Here is a 24166-nt window from a genome sequence, read left to right on the forward strand (position 1 = left end):
AGGCCTATGCTGGGAAATGAAATATCTTCACCTAAAAACTAGGCAGAAACATTCTCAGAAACTTCTGTGTGATGAGTGCATTCAACTCACAGACTTGAACATTCCTTTTGATAGAGCAGTTTTGAAACACTCCTTTTGTAAAATCTGCAAGTGTTTATATGGAGTTCTCTGCGGCCTATGCTGGAAAAGAAATATCTTCAAATAAAAACTAGACAGAAGCATTCTGAGAAACTTCTTTGTAATGAGTGAATTCTACTCGCAGAGTTGAACCTTCTTTTTGGTAGAAGAGTTTTCAAACTCTCTTTTTGTAGAATCTGCAAGTGCATATTTGGAGCTGTTGGAGGCCAATGCTGGAAACGGGAACATCCACAGATAGAGACTAGACAGAAGCATTCCCAGAAACTTGTTTGTGACGAGTGCATTCAACTCACAGACTTGAACGTTTCTTTTGAAAGAGCAGTTTTGGAACACTCTTTTTGTAGAATCTGCTAGTGTATATTTGTAGCGCTGTGAGGCCTATGCTGAGAAATGGAATGTCTCCACTTAAAAACTAGACAGAAGCATTCTCAGAAACTTCTGTGTGATGAGTGCATTCAACTCACAGACTTGAACGTTGCTTTTGATAGAACAGTTTTGATACACTCTTTCTGCAGAATCTGCAAGTGTTTATTTCGAGCGCTTTGAGGCCTATGCTGGAAAAAGAAAAGGCTTCAAATAACAACTACACAGAAGCATTCTCAGAAGCTTCTTTCTGATGAGTGCATTCAACACACAGACTTGAACCTTCCTTTCGAAAGAGCAGTTTTGAAACACTCTTTTTGTAGAATCTCCATGTAGATATTTGGAGCGCTTTGAGGCCTATGCTGGGAAATGAAGTATCTTCACCTAAAAACTGGACAGAAGCATTCTCAGAAACTTCTGTGTGATGAGTGCATTCAACTCACAGACTTGAACGTTTCTTTTGAAAGAGCAGTTTTGGAACACTCTTTTTGTGGAATCTGCTAGTGTATATTTGGAGCGCTGTGAGGCGTATGCTGGGAAATGTAATGTCTCCACTTAAAAACTAGAGAGAAGCATTCTCAGAAACTTCTGTGTGATGAGTGCATTCAACTCACAGACTTGAACCTTCCTTTTGATAGAACAGTTTTGAAACACTCCTTCTGCAGAATCTGCAAGTGTTTATTTCGAGCGCTTTGAGGCCTATGCTGGAAAAGGAAATGTCTTCAAATAACAACTACACAGAAGCATTCTCAGAAACTTCTTTGGGATGAGTGCATTCAACTCACTGACTTGAACCTTCCTTTTGAAAGAGCAGTTTTGAAACACTCTTTTTGTAAAATCTGCAAGTAGATAATTGGAGCGCTTTGAGGCCTATGCTGGGAAATGAAATATCTTCACCTAAAAACTAGACAGAAGCATTCTCAGAAACTTCTGTGTGATGAGTGCATTCAACTCACAGACTTTAACGTTCCTTTTGATAGAACAGTTTTGAAAAACTCTTACTTCAGAATCTGCAATTGTTTATTTCGAGCGCTTTGAGGCCTATGCTGGAAAAGGAAATGTCTTCAAATAACAACTACACAGAAGCATTCTCAAAAACTTTTTTGTGATGAGTGCATTCAACTCACAGACTTGAACCTTCCTTTTGAAAGTACAGTTTTGAAACACTCTTTTTGTAGAATCTGCAATGGATATTTGGAGCGCTTTGAGGAGTATGCTGGGAAATGTAATATTTTCACCTAAAAACTAGACAGAAGCATTCTCAGAAACTTCTCTGTGATGAGTGCATTCAACTCACAGACTCGAACGTTCCTTTTGATAGAACAGTTTCAAAACACTCTTTCTGCAGAATCTGCAAGTGTTTATTTCGAGCGCTTTGAGGCCTATCCTGGAAAAGGAAATGTCTTCAAATAACAACTACACAGAAGAATTCTCAGAAACTTCTTTGTGATGAGTGCATTCAACTCACGGACTTGAACCTTCCTTTTGAAAGAGCAGTTTTGAAACACTCTTTTTGTAGAATCTGCAAGTAGATATTTGGAGCGCTTTGAGGCCTATGCTGAGAAATGAAATATCTTCACCTAAAAACTAGACAGAAGCATTCTCAGAAACTTCTGTGGGATGAGTACATTCAACTCACTGACTTGAACATTCCTTTTGATAGAGCAGTTTGGAAACACTCCTTTTGTAAAATCTGCAAGTGTTTATTTGGAGCGCTCTGAGGCCTATGCTGGAAAAGGAAATATCTTCAAATAAAAGCTAGACAGAAGCATTCTCAGAAACTTCTTTGTGATGAGTGCATTCTACTCGCAGAGTTGAACCTTCTTTTTGATAGAAGAGTTTTCAAACTCTCTTTTTGTAGAATCTGCAAGTGCATATTTGGAGCTGTTGGAGGCCAATACTGGAAACGGGAACATCCTCAGATAGAGACTAGACAGAAGCATTCCCAGAAACTTGTTTGTGACGAGTGCATTCAACTCACAGACTTGAACGTTTCTTTTCAAAGAGCAGTTTTGGAACACTCTATTTGTAGAATCTGCTAGTGTATATTTGGAGCGCTCTAAGACCTATGCTGGGAAATGGAATGTCTCCACTTAAAAACTAGACAGAAGCATTATCAGAAACTTCTGTGTGATGAGTGCATTCAACTCACAGACTTGAACGTTCCTTTTGATAGAACAGTTTCGAAATACTCTTTCTGCAGAATCTGCAAGTGTTTATTTCGAGCGCTTTGAGGCCTATGCTGGAAAAGGAAATGTCTTCAAATAACAACTACACAGAAGCATTCTCAGAAACTTCTTTGTGATGAGTGCATTCAATTCACAGACTTGAACCTTCCTTTTGAAAGAGCAGTTTTGAAACACTCTTTTTGTAGAATCTGCAAGTAGATATTTGGAGCGCTTTGAGGCCTATGCTGGGAAATGAAATATCTTCACCTCAAAACTAGACAGAAGCATTCTCAGAAACTTCTTTGTGATGAGTGCATTCTACTCGCAGAGTTGAACCTTCTTTTTGATAGAAGAGTTTTCAAACTCTCTTTTTGTAAAATCTCCAAGTGCATATTTGGAGCTGTTGGAGGCCTATGCTGGAAAAGGGAACATCCTCAGATAGAGACTAGACAGAAGCATTCCCAGAAACTTGTTGGTGACGAGTGCATTCAACTCACAGACTTGAACGTTTCTTTTGAAGGAGCAGTTTTCGAACACTCTTTTTGTAGAATCTGCTAGTGTATATTTGGAGCGCTCTGAGGCCTATGCTGGGAAATGTAATGTCTCCACTTCAAAACTAGGCAGAAGCATTCTCAGAAACTTCTGTGCGATGAGTGCATTCAACTCACAGACTTGAACGTTACTTTTGATAGAACAGTTCTCAAACACTCTTTCTGCAGAATCTGCAAGTGTTTATTTCGAGCGCTTTGAGGCCTATGCTGGAAAAGGAAATGTCTTCAAATAACAACTACACAGAAGCATTCTCAGAAACTTCTTTGTGATGAGTGCATTCAACTCACAGACTTGAACCTTCCTTTTGAAAGAGCAGTTTTGAAACACTCTTTTTGTAGAATCTGCAAGTGGATGTTTGGAGCTCGTTGAGGCCTAGGCTGGGAAATGAAATATCTTCACCTAAAAACTAGACAGAAGCATTCTCAGAAACTTCTGTGTGATGAGTGCATTCAACTCACAGACTTGAACGTTCATTTTCATAGAGCAGTTTGGAAACACTCCTTTTGTAAAATCTGCAAGTGTTTATTTGGAGCGCTCTGAGGCCTATGCTGGAAAATGAAATATCTTCAAATAAAAACTAGACAGAAGCATTCTCAGAAACTTCTTTGTGATGAGTGCATTCTACTCGCAGAGTTGAACCTTCTTTTTGATAGAAGAGTTTCAAACTCTCTTTTTGTAGAATATGCAAGTGCATATTTGGAAATGCTGGAAAAGGGAACATCTTCAGATAGAGAGTAGACAGAAGCATTCCCAGAAACTTGTTTGTGACGAGTGCATTCAACTCACAGACTTGAACGTTTCTTTTGAAAGAGCTGTTTTGGAACACTCTTTTTGTAGAATCTGCTAGTGTATATTTGGAGCGCTGTGAGGCCTATGCTTGAAAAGGAAATATCTTCAAATAAAAACTAGACAGAAGCATTCTCAGAAACTTCTTTGTGATGAGTGCATTCAACTCACAGACTTGAGCCTTCCTTTTGAAAGAGCAGTTTTGAAGCACTCTTTTTGTAGAATCTGCAAGCAGATATTTGGAGCGCTTTGGGGCCTATGCTGGGAATTGTAATATCTTCACCTAAAAACTAGACAGAAGCATTCTCAGAAACTTCTGTGTGATGAGTGCATTCAACTCACAGACTTGAACGTTCCTTTTGATAGAACCGTTTTGAAACACTCCTTCTGCAGAATCTGCAAGTGTTTATTTCGAGCGCTTTGAGGCCTATGCTGGAAAAGGAAATGTCTTCAAATAAAAACTAGACAGAAGCATTCTCAGAAACTTCTTTGTGATGAGTGCATTCAACTCACAGACTTGAACCTTCCTTTTGAAAGAGCAGTTTTGAAACACTCCTTTGTAGAATCTGCAAGTGGATATTTGGAGCGCTTTGACGCCTATGCTGGGAAATGAAATATCTTCACCTAAAAACTAGACAGAAGCATTCTCAAAAACTTCTGTGGGATGAGTACATTCAACTCACTGACTTGAACATTCCTGTTGATAGAGCAGTTTCGAAACACTCCTTTTGTAAAATCTGCAAGTGTTTATTTGGAGCGCTCTGAGGCCTATGCTGGAAAAGATATATCTTCAAATAAAAACTAGACAGAAGCATTCTCAGAAACTTCTTTGTGATGAGTGCATTCTACTCGCAGAGTTGAACCTTCTTTTTGGTAGAAGAGTTTCCAAACTCTCTTTTTGTAGAATCTGCAAGTGCATATTTGGAGCTGTTGGAGGCCAATGCTTGAAAAGGGAACATCCTCAGATAGAGACTAGACAGAAGCATTCCCAGAAACTTGTTTGTGACGAGTGCATTCAACTCACAGACTTGAGCGTTTCTTATGAAAGAGCAGTTTTGGAACAGTCTTTTTGTGGAATCTGCTAGTGTATATTTGGAGCGCTGTGAGGCCTATGCTGGGAAATGTAATGTCTCCACTTAAAAACTAGACAGAAGCATTCTCAGAAACTTCTGTGTGATGAGTGCATTCAACTCACAGACTTAAACGTTCCTTTTCACAGAACAGTTTCGAAACACTCTTTCTGCAGAATCTGCAAGTGTTTACTTCGAGAGCTTTGAGGCTTATGCTGGAAAAGGAAATGTCTTCAAATAACAACTACACAGAAGCATTCTCAGAAACTTCTTTGTGATGAGTGCATTCAACACACAGACTTGAACCTTCCTTTTGAAAGAGCAGTTTTGAAACACTCTTTTTTTAGAATCTGCAAGTGGATATTTGGAGCGCTTTGAGGCCTATGCTGGGAAATGAAATATCTTCACCTGAAAACTAGACAGAAGCATTCTCAGAAACTTCTGTGTGATGAGTGCATTCAACACACAGACTTGAACATTCCTTTTGATAGAGCAGTTTCGAAACACTCCTTTTGTAAAATCTGCAAGTGTTTATTTGGAACGCTCTGAGGCTTATGCTGGAAATGAAATATCTTCAAATAAAAACTAGACAGAAGCATTCTCAGAAACTTCTTTGTAATGAGTGAATTCTACTCGCAGAGTTGAACCTTCTCGTTGGTAGAAGAGTTTTCAAACTCTCTTTTTGTAGAATCTGCAAGTGCATATTTGGAGCTGTTGGAGGCCAATGTTGGAAACGGGAACATCCACAGATAAAGACTAGACAGAAGCATTCCCAGAAACTTGTTTGTGACGAGTGCATTCAACTCACAGACTTGAACGTTTCTTTTGAAAGAGCAGTTTTGGAACACTCTTTTTGTAGAATCTGCTAGTGTATATTTGGAGCGCTCTGAGGCCTATGCTGGGAAATGGAATGTCTCCACTTAAAAACTAGACAGAAGCATTCTCAGAAACTTCTGTGTGATGAGTGTATTCAACTCACAGACTTTAACGTTCCTTTTGATAGAACAGTTTTGAAACACTCTTACTTCAGAATCTGCAAGTGTTTATTTCGAGCGCTTTGAGGCCTATGCTGGAAAAGGAAATGTCTTCAAATAACAACTACACAGAAGCATTCTCAAAAACTTTTTTGTGATGAGTGCATTCAACTCACAGACTTGAACCTTCCTTTTGAAAGTACAGTTTTGAAACACTCTTTTTGTAGAATCTGCAATGGATATTTGGAGCGCTTTGAGGAGTATGCTGGGAAATGTAATATTTTCACCTAAAAACTAGACAGAAGCACTCTCAGAAACTTCTCTGTGATGAGTACATTCAACTCACAGACTCGAACGTTCCTTTTGATAGAACAGTTTCAAAACACTCTTTCTGCAGAATCTGCAAGTGTTTATTTCGAGCGCTTTGAGGCCTATCCTGGAAAAGGAAATGTCTTCAAATAACAACTACACAGAAGAATTCTCAGAAACTTCTTTGTGATGAGTGCATTCAACTCACGGACTTGAACCTTCCTTTTGAAAGAGCAGTTTTGAAACACTCTTTTTGTAGAATCTGCAAGTAGATATTTGGAGCGCTTTGAGGCCTATGCTGAGAAATGAAATATCTTCACCTAAAAACTAGACAGAAGCATTCTCAGAAACTTCTGTGGGATGAGTACATTCAACTCACTGACTTGAACATTCCTTTTGATAGAGCAGTTTGGAAACACTCCTTTTGTAAAATCTGCATGTGTTTATTTGGAGCGCTCTGAGGCCTATGCTGGAAAAGGAAATATCTTCAAATAAAAGCTAGACAGAAGCATTCTCAGAAACTTCTTTGTGATGAGTGCATTCTACTCGCAGAGTTGAACCTTCTTTTTGATAGAAGAGTTTTCAAACTCTCTTTTTGTAGAATCTGCAAGTGCATATTTGGAGCTGTTGGAGGCCAATACTGGAAACGGGAACATCCTCAGATAGAGACTAGACAGAAGCATTCCCAGAAACTTGTTTGTGACAAGTGCATTCAACTCACAGACTTGAACGTTTCTTTTCAAAGAGCAGTTTTGGAACACTCTATTTGTAGAATCTGCTAGTGTATATTTGGAGCGCTCTAAGGCCTATGCTGGGAAATGGAATGTCTCCACTTAAAAACTAGACAGAAGCATTATCAGAAACTTCTGTGTGATGAGTGCATTCAACTCACAGACTTGAACGTTCCTTTTGATAGAACAGTTTTGAAATACTCTTTCTGCAGAATCTGCAAGTGTTTATTTCGAGTGCTTTGAGGCCTATGCTGGAAAAGGAAATGTCTTCAAATAACAACTACACAGAAGCATTCTCAGAAACTTCTTTGTGATGAGTGCATTCAATTCACAGACTTGAACCTTTCTTTTGAAAGAGCAGTTTTGAAACACTCTTTTTGTAGAATCTGCAAGTAGATATTTGGAGCGCTTTGAGGCCTATGCTGGGAAATGAAATATCTTCACCTCAAAACTAGACAGAAGCATTCTCAGAAACTTCTTTGTGATGAGTGCATTCTACTCGCAGAGTTGAACCTTCTTTTTGATAGAAGAGTTTTCAAACTCTCTTTTTGTAAAATCTCCAAGTGCATATTTGGAGCTGTTGGAGGCCTATGCTGGAAAAGGGAACATCCTCAGATAGAGACTAGACAGAAGCATTCCCAGAAACTTGTTGGTGACGAGTGCATTCAACTCACAGACTTGAAAGTTTCTTTTGAAGGAGCAGTTTTCGAACACTCTTTTTGTAGAATCTGCTAGTGTATATTTGGAGCGCTCTGAGGCCTATGCTGGGAAATGTAATGTCTCCACTTCAAAACTAGGCAGAAGCATTCTCAGAAACTTCTGTGCTATGAGTGCATTCAACTCACAGACTTGAACGTTACTTTTGATAGAACAGTTCTCAAACACTCTTTCTGCAGAATCTGCAAGTGTTTATTTCGAGCGCTTTGAGGCCTATGCTGGAAAAGGAAATGTCTTCAAATAACAACTACACAGAAGCATTCTCAGAAACTTCTTTGTGATGAGTGCATTCAACTCACAGACTTGAACCTTCCTTTTGAAAGAGCAGTTTTGAAACACTCTTTTTGTAGAATCTGCAAGTGGATGTTTGGAGCTCGTTGAGGCCTATGCTGGGAAATGAAATATCTTCACCTAAAAACTAGACAGAAGCATTCTCAGAAACTTCTGTGTGATGAGTGCATTCAACTCACATACTTGAACGTTCATTTTCATAGAGCAGTTTGGAAACACTCCTTTTGTAAAATCTGCAAGTGTTTATTTGGAGCGCTCTGAGGCCTATGCTGGAAAATGAAATATCTTCAAATAAAAACTAGACAGAAGCATTCTCAGAAACTTCTTTGTGATGAGTGCATTCTACTCGCAGAGTTGAACCTTCTTTTTGATAGAAGAGTTTCAAACTCTCTTTTTGTAGAATATGCAAGTGCATATTTGGAAATGCTGGAAAAGTGAACATCTTCAGATAGAGAGTAGACAGAAGCATTCCCAGAAACTTGTTTGTGACGAGTGCATTCAACTCACAGACTTGAACGTTTCTTTTGAAAGAGCTGTTTTGGAACACTCTTTTTCTAGAATCTGCTAGTGTATATTTGGAGCGCTGTGAGGCCTATGCTTGAAAAGGAAATATCTTCAAATAAAAACTAGACAGAAGCATTCTCAGAAACTTCTTTGTGATGAGTGCATTCAACTCACAGACTTGAGCCTTCCTTTTGAAAGAGCAGTTTTGAAGCACTCTTTTTGTAGAATCTGCAAGCAGATATTTGGAGCGCTTTGGGGCCTATGCTGGGAATTGTAATATCTTCACCTAAAAACTAGACAGAAGCATTCTCAGAAACTTCTGTGTGATGAGTGCATTCAACTCACAGACTTGAACGTTCCTTTTGATAGAACCGTTTTGAAACACTCCTTCTGCAGAATCTGCAAGTGTTTATTTCGAGCGCTTTGAGGCCTATGCTGGAAAAGGAAATGTCTTCAAATAAAAACTAGACAGAAGCATTCTCAGAAACTTCTTTGTGATGAGTGCATTCAACTCACAGACTTGAACCTTCCTTTTGAAAGAGCAGTTTTGAAACACTCCTTTGTAGAATCTGCAAGTGGATATTTGGAGCGCTTTGACGCCTATGCTGGGAAATGAAATATCTTCACCTAAAAACTAGACAGAAGCATTCTCAGAAACTTCTGTGTGATGAGTACATTCAACTCACTGACTTGAACATTCCTTTTGATAGAGCAGTTTCGAAACACTCCTTTTGTAAAATCTGCAAGTGTTTATTTGGAGCGCTCTGAGGCCTATGCTGGAAAAGAAATATCTTCAAATAAAAACTAGACAGAAGCATTCTCAGAAACTTCTTTGTGATGAGTGCATTCTACTCGCAGAGTTGAACCTTCTTTTTGGTAGAAGAGTTTCCAAACTCTCTTTTTGTAGAATCTGCAAGTGCATATTTGGAGCTGTTGGTGGCCAATGCTTGAAAAGGGAACATCCTCAGATAGAGACTAGACAGAAGCATTCCCAGAAACTTGTTTGTGACGAGTGCATTCAACTCACAGACTTGAGCGTTTCTTATGAAAGAGCAGTTTTGGAACAGTCTTTTTGTGGAATCTGCTAGTGTATATTTGGAGCGCTGTGAGGCCTATGCTGGGAAATGTAATGTCTCCACTTAAAAACTAGACAGAAGCATTCTCAGAAACTTCTGTGTGATGAGTGCATTCAACTCACAGACTTAAACGTTCCTTTTCACAGAACAGTTTCGAAACACTCTTTCTGCAGAATCTGCAAGTGTTTACTTCGAGAGCTTTGAGGCTTATGCTGGAAAAGGAAATGTCTTCAAATAACAACTACACAGAAGCATTCTCAGAAACTTCTTTGTGATGAGTGCATTCAACACACAGACTTGAACCTTCCTTTTGAAAGAGCAGTTTTGAAACACTCTTTTTTTAGAATCTGCAAGTGGATATTTTGAGCGCTTTCAGGCCTATGCTGGGAAATGAAATATCTTCACCTAAAAACTAGACAGAAGCATTCTCAAAAACTTCTGTGGGATGAGTACATTCAACTCACTGACTTGAACATTCCTTTTGATAGAGCAGTTTCGAAACACTCCTTTTGTAAAATCTGCAAGTGTTTATTTGGAGCGCTCTGAGGCCTATGCTGGAAAAGAAATATCTTCAAATAAAAACTAGACAGAAGCATTCTCAGAAACTTCTTTGTGATGAGTGCATTCTACTCGCAGAGTTGAACCTTCTTTTTGGTAGAAGAGTTTCCAAACTCTCTTTTTGTAGAATCTGCAAGTGCATATTTGGAGCTGTTGGAGGCCAATGCTTGAAAAGGGAACATCCTCAGATAGAGACTAGACAGAAGCATTCCCAGAAACTTGTTTGTGACGAGTGCATTCAACTCACAGACTTGAGCGTTTCTTATGAAAGAGCAGTTTTGGAACAGTCTTTTTGTGGAATCTGCTAGTGTATATTTGGAGCGCTGTGAGGCCTATGCTGGGAAATGTAATGTCTCCACTTAAAAACTAGACAGAAGCATTCTCAGAAACTTCTGTGTGATGAGTGCATTCAACTCACAGCCTTAAACGTTCCTTTTCACAGAACAGTTTCGAAACACTCTTTCTGCAGAATCTGCAAGTGTTTACTTCGAGAGCTTTGAGGCTTATGCTGGAAAAGGAAATGTCTTCAAATAACAACTACACAGAAGCATTCTCAGAAACTTTTTTGTGATGAGTGCATTCAACTCACAGACTTGAACCTTCCTTTTGAAAAAGCAGTTTTGAAACACTATTTTTGTAGAATCTGCAAGTGGATCTTTGGAGCGCTTTGAGGAGTATGCTGGGAAATGAAATATCTTCACCTTAAAACTAGACGGAAGCATTCTCAGAAACTTCTGGGTGATGAGTGCATTCAACTCACAGACTTGATCGTTCTTTTTGATATAACAGTTTCTAAACACTCTTTCTGCAGAATCTGCAAGTGTTTATTTCGAGCGCTTTGAGGACTATGTTGGAAAAGGAAATGTCTTCAAATAACAACTACACAGAAGCATTCTCAGAAACTACTTTGTGATGAGTGCATTCAACTCACAGACTTGAACCTGCCTTTTGAAAGAGCAGTTTTGAAACACTCTTTTTCTAGAATCTGCAAGCGGATATTTGGAGCGCTTAGAAGCCTATGCTGGGAAATGAAATATCTTCACCTAAAAACTAGACAGAAGCATTCTCAGAAACTTCTGTGTGATGAGTGGATTCAGCTCACAGACTTGAACGTTCCTTTTGATAGAGCAGTTTGGAAACACTCCTTTTGTAAAATCTGCAAGTGTTTATTTGGAGCTCTCTGAGGCCTATGCTGGAAAAGAAATATCTTCAAATAAAAACTAGACAGAAGCATTCTCAGAAACTTCTTTGTGAGGAGTGCATTCTACTCGCAGAGTTGAACCTTCTTTTTGGTAGAAGAGTTTTCAAACTCTCTTTTTGTAGAATCTGCAAGTGCATATTTGGAGCTGTTGGAGGCCAATGCTGGAAACGGGAACATCCTCAGATTGAGACTAGACAGAAGCATTCCCAGAAACTTGTTTGTGACGAGTGCATTCAACTCAAGGACTTGAACGTTTCTTTTGAAAGAGCAGTTTTGGAACACTCTATTTGCAGAATCTGCTAGTGTATATTTGGAGCGCTCTGAGGCCTATGCTGGGAAATGGAATGTCTCCGCTTAAAAACTAGACAGAAGCATTCTCAGAAATTTCTGTGTGATGAGTGCTTTCAACTCACAGACTTGAACGTTCCTTTTGATAGATCAGTTTTGAAACGCTCTTTCTGCAGAATCTGCAAGTGTTTATTTCGAGCGCTTTGAGGACTATGCTGGAAAAGGAAATGTCTTCAAATAACAACTACACAGAAGCATTCTCAGAAACTTCTGTGTGATGAGTGCATTCAACTCACCGACTTGAACCTTCCTTTTCAAAGAGCAGATTTGAAATACTCTTTTTGTAGAATCTGCAAGTGGATATTTGGAGCGCTTTCAGGCCTATGCTGGGAAATGAAATATCTTCACCTAAAAACTAGACAGAAGCATTCTCAGAAACTTCTGTGTGATAAGTGCATTCAACTCACAGACGTGAATATTCCTTTTGATAGAGCAGTTTGGAAACACTCCTTCTGTAAAATCTGCAAGTGTTTATTTGGAGCGCTCTGAGGCCTATGCTGGAAAAGAAATATCTTCAAATAAAAACTAGACAGAAGCATTCTCAGAAACTTCTTTGTGATGAGTGCATTCCACCCGCACAGTTGAACCTTCTTTATGGTAGAAGAGTTTTCAAACTCTCTTTTTGTAGAATCTGCAAGTGCATATTTGGAGCTGTTGGAGGCCAATGCTGGAAATGGGAACATCCTCAGATAGAGACTAGACAGAAGCATTCCCAGAAACTTGTTGGTGACGGGTGCATTCAACTCACAGAGTTGAACGTTTCTTTTGAAAGAGCAGTTTTGGAACACTCTTTTTGTAGAATCTGCTAGTGTATATTTGGAGGGCTCTGAGGCCTATGCTGAGAAATGGAATGTCTCCACTTAAAAACTAGACAGAAGCATTCTCAGAAACTTCTGTGTGATGAGTGCATTCAACTCACAGACTTGAACGTTCCTTTTGATAGAACAGTTTTGAAACACTCTCTCTGCAGAATCTGCAAGTGTTTAATTCGAGCGCTTTGAGGCCTATGCTGGAAAAGGAAATGTCTTCAAATAACTACACAGAAGCATTCTCAGAAACTTTTTTGTGATGAGTGCATTCAACTCACAGACTTGAACCTTCCTTTTGAAAGAGCAGTTTTGAAACACTCTTTTTGTAGAATCTGCAAGTGGATATTTGGAGCGATTTGAGGCCTAGGCTGGGAAATGAAATATCTTCACCTAAAAACTAGACAGAAGCATTCTCAGAAACTTCTGTGTGATGAGTGCATTCAACTCACGGACTTGACCGTTCCTTTTGTTAGAACAGTTTTGAAACACTCCTTCTGCAGAATCTGCAAGTGTTTATTTCGAGCGCTTTGAGGCCTATGCTGGAAAAGGAAATGTCTTCAAATAACAACTACACAGAAGCATTCTCAGAAACTTTTGTGTGATGAGTGCATTCAACTCACCGACTTGAACCTTCCTTTTGAAGGAGCAGATTTGAAACACTCTTTTTGTAGAATCTGCAAGTGGATATTTGGAGCGCTTTCAGGCCTATGCTGGGAAATGAAATATCTTCACCTAAAAACTAGACAGAAACATTCTCAGAAACTTCTGTGTAATGAGTGCATTCAACTCACAGACGTGAATATTCCTTTTGATAGAGCAGTTTGGAAACACTCCTTTTGTAAAATCTGCAAGTGTTTATTTGGAGCGCTCTGAGGCCTATGCTGGAAAAGAAATATCTTCACCTAAAAACTAGACAGAAGCATTCTCAGAAACTTCTGTGTGATGAGTGCATTCAACTCACAGACTTGAACGTTCCTTTTGATAGAACAGTTTTGAAACACTCCTTCTGCAGCATCTGCAAGTGTTTATTTCGAGCGCTTTGAGGCCTATGCTGGAAAAGGAAATGTCTTCAAATAAAAATTAGACAGAAGCATTCTCAGAAACTTGTTTGTGATGAGTGCATTCTACTCGCCGAGTTGAACCTTCTTTTTGGTAGAAGAGTTTTCAAACGCTCTTTTTGTAGAATCTGCAAGTGCATATTTGGAGCTGTTGGAGGCCTATGCTGAAAAGGGAACATCCTCAGATAGAGACTAGACAGAAGCATTCCCAGAAACTTGTTTGTGACGAGTGCATTCAACTCACAGACTTGAACGTTTCTTTTGAAATAGCAGTTTCGGAACACTCTTTTTGTGGAATCTGCTAGTGTATATTTGGAGCTCTGTGAGGCCTATGCTGGGAAATGTAATGTCTCCACTTAAAAACTAGACAGAAGCATTCTCAGAAGCTTCTGTCTGATGAGTGCATTCAACTCACAGACTTGAACGTTCCTTTTGATAGAACAGTTTTGAAACACTCTTTTTGTAGAATCTGCAAGTGGATATTTGGAGAGCTTTGAGGAGTATGCTGGGAAATGTAATGTTTTCACTTAAAAACTAGACAGAAGCATCTCAGAAACTTCTGTGTGATGAGTGCATTCAACTCACAGACTCGAACGTTCCTTTTGATAGAACAGTTTCAAAACACTCTTTCTGCAGTATCTGCAAGTGTTTATTTCGAGCGCTTTGAGGCCTATGCTGGAAAAGGAAATGTCTTCAAATAACAACTACACAGAAGCATTCTCAGAAACTTATTTGTGATGAGTGCATTCAACTCCCAGACTTTAACATTCCTTTTGAAAGAGCAGTTTTGAAACACTCTTTTTGTAGAATCTGCAAGTAGATATTTGGAGCGCTTTGAGGCCTATGCTGGGAAATGAAATATCTTCACCTAAAAACTAGACAGAAGCATTCTCAGAAACTTCTGTGGGATGAGTACATTCAACTCACTGACTTGAACATTCCTTTTGATAGAGCAGTTTGGAAACACTCCTTTTGTAAAATCTGCAAGTGTTTATTTGGAGCGCTCTGAGGCCTATGCTGGAAAAGGAAATATCTTCAAATAAAAGCTAGCAGAAGCATTCTCAGAAACTTCTTTGTGATGAGTGCATTCTACTCACAGAGTTGAACCTTCTTTTTGATAGAAGAGTTTTCAAACTCTCTTTTTGTAGAATCTGCAAGTGCATATTTGGAGCTGTTGGAGGCCAATGCTGGAAACGGGAACATCCTCAGATAGAGACTAGACAGAAGCATTCCCAGAAACTTGTTTGTGACGAGTGCATTCCACTCACAGACTTGAACGTTTCTTTTGAAAGAGCAGTTTTGGAACACTCTATTTGTAGAATCTGCTAGTGTATATTTGGAACGCTCTAAGGCCTATGCTGGGAAATGGAATGTCTCCACTTAAAAACTAGACAGAAGCATTCTCAGAAACTTCTGTGCGATGAGTGCATTCAACTCACAGACTTGAACGTTCCTTTTGATAGAACAGTTTCGAAATACTCTTTCTGCAGAATCTGCAAGTGTTTATTTCGAGCGCTTTGAGGCCTATGCTGGAAAAGGAAATGTCTTCAAATAACAACTACACAGAAGCATTCTCAGAAACTTCTATGTGATGACTGCATTCAACTCACAGTCTTGAACCTTTCTTTTGATAGAGTAGTTTTGAAACACTCTTTTTGTAGAATCTGCAAGTAGATATTTGGAGCGCTTTGAGACCTATGCTGGGAAATGAAATATCTTCACCTAAAAACTAGACAGAAGCATTCTCAGAAACTTCTGTGTGATGAGTGCATTCAACTCACAGACTTGAACGTTCCTTTTGATAGAACAGTTTTGAAACACTCCTTCTGCAGAATCTGCAAGTGTTTATTTCGAGCGCTTTGAGGCCTATGCTGGAAAAGGAAATGTCTTCAAATAACAACTACACAGAAGCATTCTCAGAAACTTCTTTGTGATGAGTGCATTCAACTCACAGACTTGAACCTTCCTTTTGAAAGAGCAGTTTTGAAACACTCTTTTTGTAGAATCTGCAAGTGGATGTTTGGAGCTCGTTGAGGACTATGTTGGGAAATGAAATATCTTCACCTAAAAACTAGACAGAAGCATTCTCAGAAACTTCTGTGTGATGAGTGCATTCAACTCACAGACTTGAACGTTCATTTTGATAGAGCAGTTTGGAAACACTCCTTTTGTAAAATCTGCAAGTGTTTATTTGGAGCACTCTGAGGCCTATGCTGGAAAAGGAAATATCTTCAAATAAAAACTAGACAGAAGCATTCTCAGAAACTTCTTTGTGATGAGTGCCTTCTACTCGCAGAGTTGAACCTTCTTTTTGATAGAAGAGTTTTCAAACTCTCTTTTTGTAGAATATGCAAGTGCATATTTGGAAATGCTGGAAAAGGGAACATCTTCAGATAGAGAGTAGACAGAAGCATTCCCATAAACTTGTTTGTGGCGAGTGCATTCAAATCACAGACTTGAACGTTTCTTTTGAAAGAGCAGTTTTGGAACACTCTTTTTGTAGAATCTGCTAGTGTATATTTGGAGCGCTCTGAGGCCTATGCTGGGAAATGGAATGTCTCCACTTAAAAACTAGACAGAAGCATTCTCAGAAACTTCTGTGTGATGAGTGCATTCAACTCACAGGCTTGAACGTTGCTTTTGATAGAACAGTTTTGAAACACTCTTTCTGCACAACCTGCAAGTGTTTATTTCGAGCGCTTTGAGGCCTATGCTGGAAAAAGAAAAGGCTTCAAATAACAACTACAGAGAAGCATTCTCAGAAACTTCTTTGTGATGAGTGCATTCAACTCACAGACTTGAACCTTCCTTTTCAAAGAGCAGTTTTGAAACACTCTTTTTGTAGAATCTGCAAGTGGATGTTTGGAGCTCGTTGAGGCCTATGCTGGGAAATGAAATATCTTCACCTAAAAACGAGACAGAAGCATTCTCAGAAATTTCTGTGTGATGAGTGCATTCAACTCACAGACTTGAACGTTCATTTTGATAGAGCAGTTTGGAAACACTCCTTTTGTAAAATCTGCAAGTGTTTATTTGGAGCGCTATGAGGCCTATGCTGGAAAATGAAATATCTTCAAATAAAAACTAGACAGAAGCATTCTCAGAAACTTCTTTGTGATGAGTGCATTCTACTCGCAGAGTTGAACCTTCTTTTTTATAGAAGAGTTTTCAAACTCTCTTTTTGTAGAATATGCAAGTGCATATTTGGAAATGCTGGAAAAGGGAACATCTTCAGATAGAGAGTAGACAGAAGCATTCCCAGAAACTTGTTTGTGACGAGTGCATTCAACTCACAGACTTGAACGTTTCTTTTGAAAGAGCAGTTTTGGAACACTCTTTTTCTAGAATCTGCTAGTGTATATTTGGAGCGCTGTGAGGCCTATGCTTGAAAAGGAAATATCTTCAAATAAAAACTAGACAGAAGCATTCTCAGAAACTTCTTTGTGATGAGTGCATTCAACTCACAGACTTGAGCCTTCCTTTTGAAAGAGCAGTTTTGAAACACTCTTTTTGTAGAATCTGCACGTAGATATTTGGAGCGCTTTGAGGCCTATGCTGGGAAATGAAATATCTTCACCTAAAAACTAGACAGAAGCATTCTCAGAAACTTCTGTGTGATGAGTGCATTCAACTCACAGACTTGAACGTTCCTTTTGATAGAACAGTTTTGAAACACTCCTTCTGCAGAATCTGCAAGTGTTTATTTCGAGCGCTTTGAGGCCTATGCTGGAAAAGGAAATGTCTTCAAATAACAACTACACAGAAGCATTCTCAGAAACTTCTTTGTGATGAGTGCATTCAACTCACAGACTTGAACCTTCCTTTTGAAAGAGCAGTTTTGAAACACTCCTTTTGTAGAATCTGCAAGTGGATATTTGGAGCGCTTTGAGGCCTATGCTGGGAAATGAAATATCTTCACCTAAAAACCAGACAGAAGCATTCTCAGAAGCTTCTGTGGGATGAGTACATTCAACTCACTGACTTGAACATTCCTTTTGATAGAGCAGTTTGGAAACACTCCTTTTGTAAAATCTGCAAGTGTTTATTTGGAGTGCTCTGAGGCCTATGCTGGAAAAGGAAATAACTTCAAATAAAAACTAGACAGAAGCATTCTCAGAAACTTCTTTGTGATGAGTGCATTCTACTCGCAGAGTTGAACCTTCTTTTTGATAGAAGAGTTTTCAAACTCTCTTTTTGTAAAATCTCTAAGTGCATATTTGGAGCTGTTGGAGGCCTATGCTGGAAAAGGGAACATCCTCAGATAGAGACTAGACAGAAGCATTCCCAGAAACTTGTTTGTGACGAGTGCATTAAACTCACAGACTTGAACGTTTCTTTTGAAGGAGCAGTTTTCGAACACTCTTTTTGTAGAAACTGCTAGTGTATATTTGGAGCGCTCTGAGGCCTATGCTGGGAAATGTAATGTCTCCACTTAAAAACTAGGCAGAAGCATTCTCTGAAATTTCTGTGAGATGAGTTCATTCAACTCACAGACTTGAACGTTCCTTTTGATAGAACCGCTTTGAAACACTCCTTCTGCAGAATCTGCAAGTGTTTATTTCGAGCGCTTTGAGGCCTATGCTGGAAAAGGAAATGTCTTCAAATAACAACTACACAGAAGCATTCTCAGAAACTTCTTTGTGATGAGTGCATTCAACTCACAGACTTGAACGTTTCTTTTGAAAGAGCAGTTTTGGAACACTCTTTTTGTGGAATCTGCTAGTGTATATTTGGAGCGCTGTGAGGCCTATGCTGGGAAATGTAATGTCTCCACTTAAAAACTAGACAGAAGCATTCTCAGAAACTTCTGTGTGATGAGTGCATTCAACTCACAGACTTCAACGTTCCTTTTCACAGAACAGTTTCGAAACACTCTTTCTGCACAATCTGCAAGTGTTTACTTCGAGCTCTTTGAGGCCTATGCTGGAAAAGGAAATGTCTTCAAATAACAACTACACAGAAGCATTCTCAGAAACTTCTTTGTGATGAGTGCATTCAACTCACAGACTTGAACCTTCCTTTTGAAAGAGAAGTTTTGAAACACTCTTTTTTTAGAATCTACAAGTGGATATTTGGAGCGCTTTCAGGCCTATGCTGGGAAATGAAATATCTTCACCTAAAAACTAGACAGAAACATTCTCAGAAACTTCTATGTGATGAGTGCATTCAACTCACAGACTTGAACATTCCTTTTGATAGAGCAGTTTCGAAACACTCCTTTGTAAAATCTGCAAGTGTTTATTTGGAGCGCTCTGAGGCCTATGCTGGAAAAGGAAATATCTTCGAATAAAAGCTAGACAGAAGCATTCTCAGAAACTTCTTTGTGATGAGTGCATTCTACTCGCAGAGTTGAACTTTCTTTTTGATAGAAGAGTTTTCAAACTCTCTTTTTGTAGAATATGCAAGTGCATATTTGGAAATGCTGGAAAAGGGAACATCTTCAGATAGAGAGTAGACAGAAGCATTCCCAGAAACTTGTTTGTGACGAGTGCATTCAACTCACAGACTTGAACGTTTCTTTTGAAAGGGCAGTTTTGGAACACTCTTTTTGTAGAATCTGCTAGTGTATATTTGGAGCGCTGTGAGGCCTATGCTTGAAAAGGAAATATCTTCAAATAAAAACTAGACAGAAGCATTCTGAGAAACTTCTTTGTGATGAGTGCATTCAACTCACAGACTTGAGCCTTCCTTTTGAAAGAGCAGTTTTGAAACACTCTTTTTGTAGAATCTGCAAGTAGATATTTGGAGCGCTTTGAGGCCTATGCTGGGAAATGAAATATCTTCACCTAAAAACTAGACAGAAGCATTCTCAGAAACTTCTGTGTGATGAGTGCATTCAACTCACAGACTTGAACGTTCCTTTTGATAGAACCGTTTTGAAACACTCCTTCTGCAGAATCTGCAAGTGTTTATTTCGAACGCTTTGAGGCCTATGCTGGAAAAGGAAATGTCTTCAAATAACAACTACACAGAAGCATTCTCAGAACCTTCTTTGTGATGAGTGCATTCAACTCACAGACTTGAACCTTCCTTTTGAAAGAGCAGTTTTGAAACACTCCTTTGTAGAATCTGCAAGTGGATATTTGGAGCGCTTTGAGGCCTATGCTGGGAAATGAAATATCTTCACCTAAAAACTAGACAGAAGTATTCTCAGAAACTTCTGTGGGATGCGTACATTCAACTCACTGACTTAAACATTCCTCTGGAAAGAGCAGTTAGGAAACACTCCTTTTGTAAAATCTGCAAGTGTTTATTTGGAGCGCTCTGAGGCCTATGCTGGAAAAGAAATATCTTCAAATAAAAACTAGACAGAAGCATTCTCAGAAACTTCTTTGTGATGAGTGCATTCTACTCGCAGAGTTGAACCTTCTTTTTGGTAGAAGAGTTTTCAAACTCTCTTTTTGTAGAATCTGCAAGTGTATATTTGGAGCTGTTGGAGGCCAATGCTTGAAAAGGGAACATCCTCAGATAGAGACTAGACAGAAGCATTCCCAGAAACTTGTTTGTGACGAGTGCATTCAACTCACAGACTTGAGCGTTTCTTATGAAAGAGCAGTTTTGGAACACTCTTTTTGTGGAATCTGCTAGTGTATATTTGGAGCGCTGTGAGGCCTATGCTGGGAAACGTAATGTCTCCACTTAAAAACTAGACAGAAGCATTCTCAGAAACTTCTGTGTGATGAGTGCATTCAACTCACAGACTTCAACGTTCCTTTTCACAGAACAGTTTCGAAACACTCTTTCTGCAGGATCTGCAAGTGTTTACTTCGAGCGCTTTGAGGCCTATGCTGGAAAAGGAAATGTCTTCAAATAACAACTACACAGAAGCCTTCTCAGAAACTTCTTTGTGATGAGTGCATTCAACTCACAGACTTGAACCTTCCTTTTGAAAGAGCAGTTTTGAAACACTCTTTTTTTAGAATCTGCAAGTGGATATTTTGAGCGCTTTGAGGCCTATGCTGGGAAATGAAATATCTTCACCTAAAAACTAGGCAGAAACATTCTCAGAAACTTCTGTGTGATGAGTGCATTCAACTCACAGACTTGAACGTTTCTTTTCAAAGAGCAGTTTTGGAACACTCTATTTGTAGAATCTGCTAGTGTATATTTGGAGCGCTCTAAGACCTATGCTGGGAAATGGAATGTCTCCACTTAAAAACTAGAAAGAAGCATTATCAGAAACTTCTGTGTGATGAGTGCATTCAACTCACAGACTTGAACGTTCCTTTTGATAGAACAGTTTCGAAATACTCTTTCTGCAGAATCTGCAAGTGTTTATTTCGAGCGCTTTGAGGCCTATGCTGGAAAAGGAAATGTCTTCAAATAACAACTACACAGAAGCATTCTCAGAAACTTCTTTGTGATGAGTGCATTCAATTCACAGACTTGAACCTTCCTTTTGAAAGAGCAGTTTTGAAACACTCTTTTTGTAGAATCTGCAAGTAGATATTTGGAGCGCTTTGAGGCCTATGCTGGGAAATGAAATATCTTCACCTCAAAACTAGACAGAAGCATTCTCAGAAACTTCTTTGTGATGAGTGCATTCTACTCGCAGAGTTGAACCTTCTTTTTGATAGAAGAGTTTTCAAACTCTCTTTTTGTAAAATCTCCAAGTGCATATTTGGAGCTGTTGGAGGCCTATGCTGGAAAAGGGAACATCCTCAGATAGAGACTAGACAGAAGCATTCCCAGAAACTTGTTGGTGACGAGTGCATTCAACTCACAGACTTGAACGTTTCTTTTGAAGGAGCAGTTTTCGAACACTCTTTTTGTAGAATCTGCTAGTGTATATTTGGAGCGCTCTGAGGCCTATGCTGGGAAATGTAATGTCTCCACTTCAAAACTAGGCAGAAGCATTCTCAGAAACTTCTGTGCGATGAGTGCATTCAACTCACAGACTTGAACGTTACTTTTGATAGAACAGTTCTCAAACACTCTTTCTGCAGAATCTGCAAGTGTTTATTTCGAGCGCTTTGAGGCCTATGCTGGAAAAGGAAATGTCTTCAAATAACAACTACACAGAAGCATTCTCAGAAACTTCTTTGTGATGAGTGCATTCAACTCACAGACTTGAACCTTCCTTTTGAAAGAGCAGTTTTGAAACACTCTTTTTGTAGAATCTGCAAGTGGATGTTTGGAGCTCGTTGAGGCCTATGCTGGGAAATGAAATATCTTCACCTAAAAACTAGACAGAAGCATTCTCAGAAACTTCTGTGTGATGAGTGCATTCAACTCACAGACTTGAACGTTCATTTTCATAGAGCAGTTTGGAAACACTCCTTTTGTAAAATCTGCAAGTGTTTATTTGGAGCGCTCTGAGGCCTATGCTGGAAAATGAAATATCTTCAAATAAAAACTAGACAGAAGCATTCTCAGAAACTTCTTTGTGATGAGTGCATTCTACTCGCAGAGTTGAACCTTCTTTTTGATAGAAGAGTTTCAAACTCTCTTTTTGTAGAATATGCAAGTGCATATTTGGAAATGCTGGAAAAGGGAACATCTTCAGATAGAGAGTAGACAGAAGCATTCCCAGAAACTTGTTTGTGACGAGTGCATTCAACTCACAGACTTGAACGTTTCTTTTGAAAGAGCTGTTTTGGAACACTCTTTTTGTAGAATCTGCTAGTGTATATTTGGAGCGCTGTGAGGCCTATGCTTGAAAAGGAAATATCTTCAAATAAAAACTAGACAGAAGCATTCTCAGAAACTTCTTTGTGATGAGTGCATTCAACTCACAGACTTGAGCCTTCCTTTTGAAAGAGCAGTTTTGAAGCACTCTTTTTGTAGAATCTGCAAGCAGATATTTGGAGCGCTTTGGGGCCTATGCTGGGAATTGTAATATCTTCACCTAAAAACTAGACAGAAGCATTCTCAGAAACTTCTGTGTGATGAGTGCATTCAACTCACAGACTTGAACGTTCCTTTTGATAGAACCGTTTTGAAACACTCCTTCTGCAGAATCTGCAAGTGTTTATTTCGAGCGCTTTGAGGCCTATGCTGGAAAAGGAAATGTCTTCAAATAAAAACTAGACAGAAGCATTCTCAGAAACTTCTTTGTGATGAGTGCATTCAACTCACAGACTTGAACCTTCCTTTTGAAAGAGCAGTTTTGAAACACTCCTTTGTAGAATCTGCAAGTGGATATTTGGAGCGCTTTGACGCCTATGCTGGGAAATGAAATATCTTCACCTAAAAACTAGACAGAAGCATTCTCAAAAACTTCTGTGGGATGAGTACATTCAACTCACTGACTTGAACATTCCTGTTGATAGAGCAGTTTCGAAACACTCCTTTTGTAAAATCTGCAAGTGTTTATTTGGAGCGCTCTGAGGCCTATGCTGGAAAAGAAATATCTTCAAATAAAAACTAGACAGAAGCATTCTCAGAAACTTCTTTGTGATGAGTGCATTCTACTCGCAGAGTTGAACCTTCTTTTTGGTAGAAGAGTTTCCAAACTCTCTTTTTGTAGAATCTGCAAGTGCATATTTGGAGCTGTTGGAGGCCAATGCTTGAAAAGGGAACATCCTCAGATAGAGACTAGACAGAAGACTCCCAGAAACTTGTTTGTGACGAGTGCATTCAAATCACAGACTTGAGCGTTTCTTATGAAAGAGCAGTTTTGGAACAGTCTTTTTGTGGAATCTGCTAGTGTATATTTGGAGCGCTGTGAGGCCTATGCTGGGAAATGTAATGTCTCCACTTAAAAACTAGACAGAAGCATTCTCAGAAACTTCTGTGTGATGAGTGCATTCAACTCACAGACTTAAACGTTCCTTTTCACAGAACAGTTTCGAAACACTCTTTCTGCAGAATCTGCAAGTGTTTACTTCGAGAGCTTTGAGGCTTATGCTGGAAAAGGAAATGTCTTCAAATAACAACTACACAGAAGCATTCTCAGAAACTTCTTTGTGATGAGTGCATTCAACACACAGACTTGAACCTTCCTTTTGAAAGAGCAGTTTTGAAACACTCTTTTTTTAGAATCTGCAAGTGGATATTTTGAGCGCTTTCAGGCCTATGCTGGGAAATGAAATATCTTCACCTAAAAACTAGACAGAAGCATTCTCAGAAACTTCTGTGTGATGAGTGCATTCAACACACAGACTTGAACATTCCTTTTGATAGAGCAGTTTCGAAACACTCCTTTTGTAAAATCTGCAAGTGTTTATTTGGAACGCTCTGAGGCTTATGCTGGAAAAGAAATATCTTCAAATAAAAACTAGACAGAAGCATTCTCAGAAACTTCTTTGTAATGAGTGAATTCTACTCGCAGAGTTGAACCTTCTCGTTGGTAGAAGAGTTTTCAAACTCTCTTTTTGTAGAATCTGCAAGTGCATATTTGGAGCTGTTGGAGGCCAATGTTGGAAACGGGAACATCCACAGATAGAGACTAGACAGAAGCATTCCCAGAAACTTGTTTGTGACGAGTGCATTCAACTCACAGACTTGAACGTTTCTTTTGAAAGAGCAGTTTTGGAACACTCTTTTTGTAGAATCTGCTAGTGTATATTTG

The sequence above is a fragment of the Pongo abelii genome, chromosome 18, assembly GCF_028885655.2.
Source record: "Pongo abelii isolate AG06213 chromosome 18, NHGRI_mPonAbe1-v2.0_pri, whole genome shotgun sequence".
Classification (NCBI taxonomy): Eukaryota; Metazoa; Chordata; class Mammalia; order Primates; family Hominidae; genus Pongo; species Pongo abelii.